This window comes from Sipha flava, unplaced genomic scaffold (genome assembly GCF_003268045.1).
Source record: "Sipha flava isolate LNK unplaced genomic scaffold, YSA_version1 66_pilon_pilon, whole genome shotgun sequence".
NCBI lineage: Eukaryota > Metazoa > Arthropoda > Insecta > Hemiptera > Aphididae > Sipha > Sipha flava.
The window spans coordinates 617,514-630,543 of record NW_020273606.1 but is presented as its reverse complement, the minus strand read 5'-3'; the positions used below and the strand labels follow the sequence as shown (position 1 = coordinate 630,543).

The 13,030-nt window shown below is 27.7% G+C and overlaps 1 pseudogene; it reads right to left on the bottom strand.

Annotated features, from left to right (window-relative positions):
• Positions 1-8,795: 8,795 nt before the first annotated feature.
• LOC112691713 lies at positions 8,796-12,576 on the bottom strand (annotated as a pseudogene).
• Positions 12,577-13,030: the final 454 nt, after the last annotated feature.

Genomic DNA, 13,030 nt, shown 5'->3' with positions numbered 1-13,030 from the left:
CTTTAATTTTTTAGTACTAATTAATCCAAATGAAATAATTAATCTTAAAAACTATTCATAATGAAATATGTGCATTAGTATTTATTTCTAAGATTGTTAAATTAATTTAATTTTATCCATAATCAGTTTAATATTTAAATCAATTCTATCGTCTTGATTAATATATATCTTATGTAATTTGACTTGTATTTATAATAATTGCTTGTGCGTAACACTTATAAATAAGGATTAGAAATATTATAATTACAATTAACTGATGTTTATTTTATGAGTTAAAAAAATACTTAAAATAGAAAACTTTAATTTGATCATGAAACCGAAATCTATACATGCCAATATGGATTCTAAAACAAATCTCTATTATGTAGATATTCTAACCAGCGGATCACAAATGCTGCTAAACTTTATAACATATATTGATGTGTATATGTGTATACAATTGGATTCGTCAATTAAACGTTTTTATCGAAACAAGATGTTAAATGATAATACATGTGTTAGTCTCCAATAATGTTAAGTAATATTTATGTGCTGTGATAAAATTACCTCTTTGAAAAAAAAAATTTAATGTCGAAGGATTTTATATGGTTAAAATTTAACATTTAATGTACTTTTGCTTAGTAGCATTTTGACTTTTATAAGCATATTGTAGAAATCTGCATTTTATAGTTTTTTTACTGAAGCAATGGCCTATAAATGTGACAAATAATCAAACGAATATAAATTCTTATAGCGTACAACGTACTAGCCAATGACATGACAACGTGTAAATGAAAACTTGTTCATAAATAAATACAGAATAATCCATATTCTGCTTACATAATTAACCACCCATTTTTTTGAACAATTTATGTTTTTCGAAAACAATAAGTTTTATAAAGTTTAAAATTTTTACGAAGAGTTATTTTCTCAATTTTTTTACAGTGTAATAAATGGTTAACTATTTTAGTCGGCTGTTGTGTGTAATTAAATGAAACATATTCTACTACGAAATACTTGTACACTTTTGTGCTTAAGAAAATGATAATTTACATTTTTTGAAAACATATATATATTTTTTCTCATAAAGTAATTTATTCAAAAAATAAAGCTTTAAAATAAAACCAAAATTCAAATAATTGATGGAGACATAATAAATGGATCACTCTGTATGCATATACTGTTTGAGAACGCACGATTTTTCCATGTGAATCTTTCCAGCCTACAGGTGCATACTTATGCGGCGCTAGATGGAATACTCGCTCTCGGGACATTGACTTACTGTCACTCCTCCCACTCCGTGCAAACCGGGCCACACGTGCCACGAAGTAAGTGCATTTTTTTGGGTTCGGGGAGTTTCTTCGCCCGGTATACATACACAATCGATCCGTTGCCCCCACTTATGGTATTTTCGAGTCACCACACGAATTTCTTAGGCGCGACTAAATAATTATGCGGTTGATAAACAGCCTGCACGTGTATGAACCGCTGCATGTTGCGGAGGATCCGGTGACCGCTGAAAGGGGGGAGGGTAGGATGACTGCTGAGTCGTAGTTTTTTTTCCACAGAAAGCGGTTCCTGTCGCGATCACACGCCTCCGTTTTTTTTCCGTTAAACAATTATTATAAATCTAAAACACGTAGAAGATACGATAAACATAATACATAAGACCGAATTTTAAATCAAAATAGAGAAGTGACGTATTGACCTCGCTCCTAAAATTATCATGAAAAATTAAATCAAATGTAAATAAATAAAAGGAAAACAATATGAATGGATTTAGGGTTTCGTGGGCTCATGGTACTTATAAAATAATATTTCTTTACTAGATTTTTTCTATTAGTGTGCTGGCGTTTCGGATCCGTCCGAAAAAAAAAAAAAAGTTTTTACTAAAACAATTAAGTAATTGAGTTGCAGTCCTAAAATGTTGAATACATTACTAAACGGGACCCGTATTGTATACGTGGTATTTTAATCCTCACACGCATTTTGAGGGTTACAGGAGACTTGGCGTTTTCTAAGAAAAAATGTTATTAATTGGTGTAATATTATTTATATTTTATTATCCGTGAAGTATTAACGACCGTCTAAACCTGGGTTTGGATATTATTGAATTCCAATTCTTACGAATTTCGTCCTGTATAAAAAGGTGTAATACTAATGCATCTCCATTACTTGTGAAATCTGAAATGTTTAAAAGTGAAATTATTGGTTATTATTAATTATTTATTGTAACATCAATTTAGTATAAACGTTGACAACTTTCTTGTGTTCCGTTATGTAGACAAACAATTACTGTCGCAGTGCAGTTTAACAGTTCACAACTCTACTCGTATTACTTTTTTGAAAACAAACTTTTATCTTTGATCATGGCGAGTGAAAATAAAGCCATATACAGGGGAAAACAAAACAGTTTATTATTGATGGGTTCAAATTTCTATTTCAAAATAACTAAAAAAAATGATAATGAACGGTGGTGTTATTGTAAGAAAGTGTGTAAATCTTACATTCAATTAAACTCTGATAACGATATAGTCAAAAAATGTAGTAAATATAATCATGAAAAAGAAAACGAAATCATCAAATCGTGCGTGATAATTTAAACGAAAAGTTCTCGACGATATTTATGAGAAAACAAGTAAAATAATTAGCCGTGAATCACTTACTCATGAATCATGTGTATATGTGACATGGTGTATATTCAAATATAGAATAAAAAATAAAGTAAATAATATAAAAAGCAAAATCAATATTTTTAACCTACCTGTAGTAGTTATTATTGCTGTAGATAATTCTAAGTCTGAATAAAAGAAAGAAGGTAAATATTATTTAGTTTTTTTAATTAAAGAGATGCAATTAGTACGTATTAACAAAAAATTCCGGTCGTAACTAGTTTAACCCTCAAAAAAAAAAAATAAATAAATAAATAAATAAATAAATAACCAGAAGCAATTCGGAAGAAGTTGTTGCTTCGGAACGTAATTTGTCGACGGACCCATACGGATCGACCCCTGCCGCGCATCATGATATTTTCTGACCGAGCAACCTTCACTAGCACTACGGCCAAAGTAGGATGGTCTTCGGTGAATCGGTGGAAGCAAATCGAAGTTTTGCCCATCGATAACAACTAGAGTTGTTTTATTTAAAACAAAATGTTTTAATCAAAATGTCAAAAACTGTCTTAAACCATTTATTTAAAACATTATCAACATTGTCTAATACGTTTAAAACATTTATGTCATTTAAATGACTTAAACTAATTTTTAAATAATTTAGAGTTAACGTTAAAATTATAGGATATTTATCAGACATCTAGAAACTTAGAAATTAGGATATGGTAAATACTAAAAAAATAATATTAAACTATTTTAAAAATTTTAAAATACAAGCAGTGGTGAAGCAGGGGGTTGAAAAAGACGAGGATTTATCCCCGGGCGTAAATTGTAGATGATGTAAGTTTTGTAGTAGGTATATGAGTATAAATATAAAATAAAAAATTTTAATGAACAGCCAAATTAAAGAGTTCATTTTTTCATAGATCACGAATGTGAACGTGTTCACTTTTAATAAAAATGAATATAAACATAAACGAGTTTCTTTTTTACCAACTGAATGTTAATGAGTTCATTTTTGGAGTGAACGTTTTGAATATAGATTCTTGGTCTAAGATAGGACGTAATTTTAAAATTTTTCCCGGGCGTAAAAATTCCTAGTTCCACCTCTAGTTACGAGTTATTGCTAAGTAATTATATACACAAAATACGAGACATGAGTAATTAACTGCTATATAAATAAATAAATAAACAATAATCTCAACACTAATGACAGCCGATTTTCAAAAGGCCAATGATGTGGTAGAAATTAGAGAACATCATCTGGAGAAATGAACTAGCTTATTTATGCATCTTTCAAAATAAATTATTAATTAATCTATTATTTAATACATAACATTATTTGTCGTTCGTACATACTATGTTTATATTGTTTTCTTTTTATTTGCTCTTTTATTATATATGCTTTTATTAATATATAATATAAATTCTATAGATTACGATGACCCACGATGACACTTTATGGTCATACCGTTTTCTCAGCATCGCCCAAATATGTTACTAAGTAGAAGTCAAAGTGTCATGTGCAACTTTGGGTTGTAAAATATATACATATCTCCTGATAAGATTTTGTGGTAGAAAATGTTTTTCCGTGTGGTTCTTTCCGATCGATATTTGTGCGATAATGGGTAAATATTTGCAAACCTTAAGATATTAACCTCACCCCGTTCAATACAAACCGGGCCAAACGTATCATTGATTTGATTGCATTCATTTTTCGTTTTTTAAAATATGAAAGCTTAAAAATAACAAATTTCAATCAACATATACATAAATAAATAAACTTTTTTTTTAATTGCCTATTTATGATAAAATTATGAATTTTTATGCAAAGAAAAATTAGAGTTAATACTATATTTTTGTATTTGTAATTGAACTTACTAAAATTTCATACAATTTTTTATTTTAGTTCGTTTTAAATTTCGTAATATCATGTACTAACCTTTACTCGTCTTTGTTAAGTTCTTAAATTGTTTGACTTATTCACGGAAAAAGTAAAACCAAACATTACAGAATATTTGATGGCTAACTAACATGCTGTCTTGTATTAACGATTGCATATTGTTATGCCTTAGTAAAATATCATTCTAGGTAAGATATAGACATGATATGGAAAATATTTTGGCATCTGTGTATAAAATAAGTTCATTTGCCCAGCGTGTAAGTAACTTTGCTGATTTTTTTTACTTAAAAATTTACTAAAATTTATGCTCAAATAGGACTTTATTTGTTGGATAAATTTGAGTAGTGAATGCATATAGCGTGATCCGATGCCATAATTAGCATACAACATATATATATACATATAACATTGTTCAATTAGCACGATTAAATTACAATAATTTACAGAAAATTATTTCATTTGACGTATTTAAATATCATAAAATAAATAAATTACATGAATTACATAAATTAATGAAAAGAAAAATGAATCGATTGAAGAGGTTTTGCTAGATTGTGTCCCAAGGATTCACTAGCGCATCCGTAGCATCAGTATAGGCACTGACAGTTATACTAAAAATGCTTAACACGCATATTCATATAACTGACACTTCCCACACAATATATAATACAATTCACTATATTCATTAAATAATAAATGTGTTGGCACAAACTCGGGAATCCTAAACATTGTCTTATCGGCGACCGTAATAAAAGTGTTATCAAAAATATTGAAATAAATGTCAAGTTAAAAATACAAAATAAAAGAAATAATAATAAATAACTTATTGACAAATTTTAAGAGAAAGTAAAGTAAAAATGACGAGTAATATTTAAGTTAGTGTGTTACTGAAATAATTTAGTATTCTTATTCTTATTATTTAGCTTCTTTTTGATATTCAACCCTTAAGGTTGATTTTGCAATTGGATATTCTTTCTCCACTCTTCTCTATTCTCAGTTAGCCTTTTTAGTTCGGTGTAACTTGTAAGTCTAGCCTCGGACATTATTTGTTTGACAAATAAATATCTCGGACGTTTTCGTTCTCTTTCACCTTCAATTATTCCTTCTATTATTTAATGGTTTAATTCATTTCGTGTCTCAATATATGACCCATCATGTTCTATCGTCTTGTTCTAATGGCTTTGAATATCTCTTTCCGTCATCTATTTGACTGAGTATATTTTCGTTGGTGCGGTATTCTACCCAACTCACTCTCAACATCCTTCTCCAACAGCACATTTCGAAGCTTTCGAGTGTTCGTTTTTCTGCCTTATTTTATATCCATGTTTTGCAATCATAGATTTCCATACTCCATTCATATACTTTTTATGAAAAGTTTTCTCATCTGAATACTCATGTTGTTGGAGCATGACAAATTTTTCTTTTTCATAAATGCTGAATTTGTCTGTGCGATTTTGGATCTTATTTCCATGATGCATCTTTCGTCTTGGTTGATTATACTGCTTAGGTATTTATAATGTTCTACTTGTTCAAGCAGCTTGTTCCCTGTTCAGATATTTATTCTACGGAATCGTTTTTCTTTTTGGCACATCATAACTTTAGTTTTTTGCTAGTTGATAATCAAATGATATTTTTGGAAGTATCTCGTAATTTCTTCAAGTGCTTTTTCCAAATCATACTCATTATTTGTTAGTAGTGCAATATCGTCAGCGAATCTTAAGAAGGATATTATTTCACCACCCATTTTTATGCCTATATTATTTCTGTGCTGTGTTTCTCTTATTTCTTTAATAGGCTATTCGATATAGATATTAAATATAATTGGCAAGATTGGACAACCTTGTCTTACACCCTTCCTAATTATCGCTGTCTTTTTTTTTGTCCGTTACTTTTATTGTAGCTGATTGGTCTTTGTATAAATAATATATTATCCTTCTATCTCTATAGGCAGCTTCCTTCTAAAATGTAGAATATTTCTTTCCACGGTACATTATCAAAAGCTTTTCCAAATTACATTTATCATATGTGATTTGTATGAAAAATGTTCAATTAACTTAAGTTAACTAACGCCCGGTTTTTTAATGAAATTATCGTGTCTCAGTTAATGAACAAGAAGTTAACTGTGAAAACGATTTTTTTTTAGTGGTCATATTGCAAAATGATTGATAAGTTGTAATTTTTTAATATTATCAATTATTTTTAACTTATTCATAATATTATAAACTTATAAAATGTATTTTATTTTTTAAGTGGAAAATTATACAATATCTAAACCTTTACTGTCAATTGTTAAATATTTAAAATAATGTTGAATAGAAAAAGGTCAATCAACTTCAGCTACTCTAAAAAAGAGCTTCTTCTTAAACTATGTTTAAAGAAAAAGAAAGTGTTGAAAAATAAATCCTCAAATTCCATAACATGGAAAGATAAAGATCTGAGCAAATATTGAGCCAGAGTATAATAACCAGGTGATGGGATCTGTGAAAGTTTCAATAAAATTACAATTCAAGATGATGTTAAAATAATTGTATTATAAATTAGTTTTAATTAGCCAAGAAGTAAAAACGGTTTAAGACTTAAATATGAAAACATTAAAAAAAGTATGAGGGGAACCAAAGCAGCATTATTTGTAACTGGAGGTGATCCATCTCAAAAGATTTTTGAACCATTCTCAGATTTAGAGTCAGAATTATTTAGAAAAAGTCAAATATCAATTGAAGGTATTGGTTGTGAACTTAACTCTAATGCAATCAAAGGTTAGTATCACTTATTATTTGAATTAAATTTGTTGTTTAGCTCAAATATTCACTATAGTAATTAAAATAATTAATTGAAATGACTAATAACTTATTAATTAAAATAACTATAATAATACCTTTTTAGATTTTATTGTGGTTGAATTAAAAGAAACTGTTTATGATACTATTTTAAATGAATTGCAATAAATTGATAGTGATTCTAAAGTAGTTGAATTACAAAGTAAAGATAAGACTATATTTGATGAAAACTCAGTATTTTGTTTTCCGGGATCATCAATACAGATAGATAAAAATAATAATAGTACGAACTTTAAATTATTGCTTATAAATATGTTTAATATATATATTATTTATAGATACATCGTTGTCAACATACAAACAAATTACTGACAATTAATACAATTTTATTTTTATGTTTAAAATTTGTATGACTTTATAAGTATTATATTTTTTCACATGGTCACTTTGCATATTGACAACTATGTTGTGAATCGTGATCAAATCCTACAAATTGTGACCAAGTAAAAATATAAAATAACCATGATGCATTACAAAAATTAAATTTTAAAATAAAATTTTGATAATTTTTACTTGGACATATTATGCATTATGACAACAATATATAAATTTATATTTTAACCGTATACCTACAGCAAATAATTAATCTTCTTCATCACTCGAAGGACATCACTTAATTCAGTAAATTTGTTAAGAAATAATACCCTTACCGTAATACTAAAAACTCAAAATTGATCATTGATAACCCATCTAGTTTAAATCAATATATGCCATCAACAACAAATCAACTTTTAAATGAATAATCTTTCAATTCTTTAGTGATAAATAAAAATAAAAGTATACCTAACAATTCAAATACATGTATGTAAGATATTATTGAACAATATTTATTATGTAGGAATTAAAATGCCAAAAAAAAAAAAAAAAATTGCCAATAATCTGTCAGCCAGAAAATACAAGAACTTACTGAAGATAAAAAACGTTTAGTAGTCATTCAGGAAGAATTAGTCCAGCAGGAAATTTCTCAATCTGCAGAGTTACATATGTTAAAAATGAAACATATAACTATAGAAGATTAACTCAACATTTAAAGTCTTAAATTAAAAAATGATTTATTATTGAAAAAATTCCTTCAAAAATAATTTTTAAACTACAGTTTTAAGACCATTATTATAAAAAAAAACTAATGATTTAATATTAATAATTTAAATAAATAATTTATAGTTAATAAATTATATATCAATTAAAAATTAATATATAGAGATTAAAAGAGTAAAAAATTGTATTTCTATATATAAAGACTGAATAAAATATAATAATAATAAAAAAATAATATTGCAAAAGTTTTTTATTTTAATTTTCCTAAAATATTATATTATATTTAAATATTTAAAATATATTTGCATTGTTGTTTTTTATAGTTAGAACAAATAAAGTACAATAATAATTTCATTTTATGTTATTTTAATAATACCTATACATATACACATTGTTATTATTTTACAAATCATATATTTTCAGATTTTATAAGTGAAAAAAATACTCATTTAACAGTCTGATTCTAGCATTATTTTGATTGTTTTGAATAGTAGGTGTAGTTTCTAAAATATCATCAGGTAGCTGAATTTCTGAGTTGTCGATTGGTCTTGTATCATTTTTGTTAATCGCAATGTTTTGCAGAACAGTACATGCAATTATTATTGTTTGTATCTTATGTATATTGAGTCTCATTACAAGAGATAAAACTGGAAAACAACGTTTCCAAGCCCCATAGGTGCGCTCTACTGGATTTCTAGTTCTTATCTGAAATTCATTACATACATTTTCTGTTTCTGTTTGAAGATTAAGAAATTGAGTAACAATATGGTCTGTATTTGTATAACCGGAATTTGCTACAAATTATCTGTTGCCCCATTTCTTTATAGTGTGTAGGTCATGGTAAATCTTTGAATTTGAAAAAATAGTTGAATCATGAGATGATCCAGGCCAACGAATACAATGTCCATAATTTGTAGTTTTGATGATACTACTGTTTGTACATTAAATGAAAATCAACTTTTTCGATTTCGAAAGTACTCAACATTAGGAACACCTTGAAGTAGTTTTTTTATAAAAAGAATATTGATTTTTTTTAATTACCAATTTTTTGTTTAATCCGGGAGAGGTGTCGTGTTAAAATATTAAATGAGAGGTGTCGTTGGTCTTTTAGACCAACATATTAGAAATTATTTTTTTATTGCTCTGTAATGTTAGTTTATATACATATGTTGTTTTAAGATATATGTCATATTATTATAGATATTTAATATAAGGCATTAAGAACTACCCCTGAGTTCCAACCCCCTCCCTACTAGCAATTAATATATAATAATACAGATCAAAATTTATTTATTTTTGTAGTCAAAGGTGCATGAACACACAACAAATCAACACAAATTATGCAGTTGTACCTTTGGACTTTTTTTTATTTAAAACTAATACAAAAAAATAGATCTTTTACATTTAAAAAAATGAGTACGACAAATAAAAAAATTATATTTATTCATCAGAGTCTGTTTGAGTTTTTCGTGTACAGTCTGGATAACTTGAAATGGTATTCTCTCTGCAAATAAGTGAATCATAAGTTGAACAATGTGTTATAGTTTGGGGTTTTTTTTCGATGAGCAGTAAACGCATCTCCCTCGAGTTTTATTTTTTTCTACAAGTTGTTTTTGAGGTGCCTGTGTAAATTGTATTATTTTTGCTCTCAAGTCACGAGAAATATTTTTATTTTGTAATCGTTGTTTCGTATAATGATTATATTATAATCCATACAAAGTTCTTTTGACAGTTCTTTTAGGAAGTTTCGACGACTCATTTTTTTCCCCGTATTATCCAGTAGTATTATGCAACTATTTATTCCACCAATATCAAGAAGAGAATAAAATACTGTCATTGGCCAGCGACAAGAAGTTATAGAAACTGAATATGATCCTTTTAGCTCATCGGCTGTATTCACGCCTCATTTTGTATGATTATAAAAAGTAAGTAGTTCTGGTTTAGTTTTTTCACCCGTTGATGATTCAATATCATCAGTATAATGCATGGTAGATAATAAAGTTACCACTTTATTTTTTTTCGAAATATATGAAAGTAAAGTTGTATGATTTATATTTTTACCAAATCAAAAAAAACTACTGTAAAGAGGTCGTAATTTTGTCTGTATAAATATTGGTGGTATTTCTTGTTTGTTTTTTTTTAGTGTCCCTATTATAGTGAGTTTTTTACCTAAAAGTTTCTTATGCAAGTGGAACAGACGTGAACCAATTGTCCATGGTAACATTACGACCTGAATTACAAATGGGTCTTACAAGTCGTTCAACAATACTTTTACCACTATTATCTATTTTGAAAGGCCCATCAGATTGCTTCCCGGCATATATTTCCATGTTTAGTGTATAAAATTTTATTGAATCACAAAGTGAAAATATCTTTATGCTGTATTTTGCCAGTTTATTCGGCAAATACTGCCGAAAAGAACACCTTCCTCTAAAGAACTCTAACATCTCGTCTATAGTTGTATATGCACCAACGCTATAGTTTTGTTGGCATTTTTTTACAAACTCTTCAAATATGTACCTAATGGGTGCTAATTTCTTCTCTCTACACGATCTGTAACTTCATCAAATCTCAATGATCGAAGGAGGAATTTGAATCGTTGTAAGCTCATTACAGCACGAAACATTTCTATTCCTGTACTATCTTTGGCCCAAAAATCAACTTAATTCAAATGAGATGACCTCAAAACTCCAGCTAAGTAAAGTAACCCAAAAAGCTTTAATTTCTACTAATGAAGTGTATTTGGCATATTTTTCATCACTATAATAATTAAGAATTGTAGAAATGTAAATATTAGTAAAATTTGTGAAATCTTGAATAATATTATCCGGGAAAAATAAAGCCCAAGCTTCAATTGCAACATTTACATTTCGCGCATTACCTTTTGGAACTGCACGATCAGATAGTAAATTATGTCTTCTTGTCCGTGTATTTATTGAGGGTGGATGCATATACTAAATACTGTTTTTGTCTTTGCCAGTGTAACATGGGCGTTCTATGCAAAAATAGAAGCAACCAATAAATAACTAAATAACTAAATAATCAAATAAATTAAATTACCTCTAATCTCTTCAGTAACAACTATAGGTTCACATTCATCTTTGTCTTCATCACACGATTCTTCACTTTCAGTTTGATGAACACTTTCCTCGACATAATCAATATCCGAAACATCAGATTCAGAAAATACGCAATTTTCAGTTTCATCAAGCAAAATTCTTAGTTATTCAGCTTGTTTCTCCATAATTAACTGAATAATTAAGATTACTTATGAAAACAACACTAAAAAAACTAGAGAAGAAACGGAGAAAAATAATTATAAAACATGTACGTCGGTAAATAATAAAAATGAACGCATCAAGAACACGAAAACACAAATGGTATCAACAGAGTAAATGACCGAAAATTGATAAAAACGTTAATTGAAATGAAGATAAATAACAATTTATATCGAAAACAGCATAAAACAGATAATGTACACGTGTATGAAAGATATGAGGAATATCCAAAGTCTTAGGAAATAAACAATTAAATTAAAACAAAACTAAAAATAACTACGGTCAAGAAGACCGACGACACCTCTCCCGGGTTAACTTACAAGGACTTTGAATTTTTATGTGCGTACAGTTAATCACTACAATCACTAATGGAAATTTGGCTATACTATAAAAATCTTTTTGTAAGTCTTGAATCTCAGAATAAGTTTCTGGCATTTTTATATATTTAGTTCTAAGTTTTGCTATGGCCAGACTTATATCTCTTACTATAAGACAGGAAAATGATTTAATAACACCAATTACATTTCTTGCGCTTATTAAAGAGCTCCCAGTAACATAAAATCGCAATGTTTATAATAATTTCTGCATTGGTGTTATAGCATTATTCCTATTAAAATAAAGTGTTTTATTATAATTTAAGTTATATTCTATACATATGTCATTATTAAAAGTCTCTAGTATTCAGTTATCCTTTAATTGCTGAATAATACTTACCTATCTGTATTAGTGTTAATATAATGTTGTATCAAATGTAAGACTTTCAAAAATATTTATTTAGACAGACGAAAACGTACCTTGAAATCATAATCATCCCATAATAAATTATCTATTTTGCAGTGTACAATATAAGGCCTGCGTTGATAATTTATGTATTCATAAAGTTTAATATCATCATCATCAAATAATAAGTTGTATAGTAGAAGATACATTGTTATTATTAATACAATAATAAATAATAAAGAAAAATAAATAAAGAAAATCGATCAATAAAAACTTTATACTTTATATACGAAAATGTATAAAAAAAATATTAAATTAAAAATAATTATCAATGAATAATTATGAAAAAATATAAAATTATGTTAACCAACAGTTAATATTTATAACCGAAAGAAATTGCACCAATTAACTTAACTGGCAATTAAAATTACTGGTTAGCTTAACTGGGACTCCATAAACAGTTTAACTAGAGGAAAACGTTAACCGTCAGTTGTTATACTAACTATGAGTTAAATGCAATTGAAAAATCGGGCCTAATTTATACAGTTAACACTTGATTTAATTTAATTGCAACAACATACTCCTTGCTAGAGGCGGACTAATGTTATTGAATCAATTTAATTATTATGTAATAAAAATTGATGAAATAAATGTTGCAGCTAC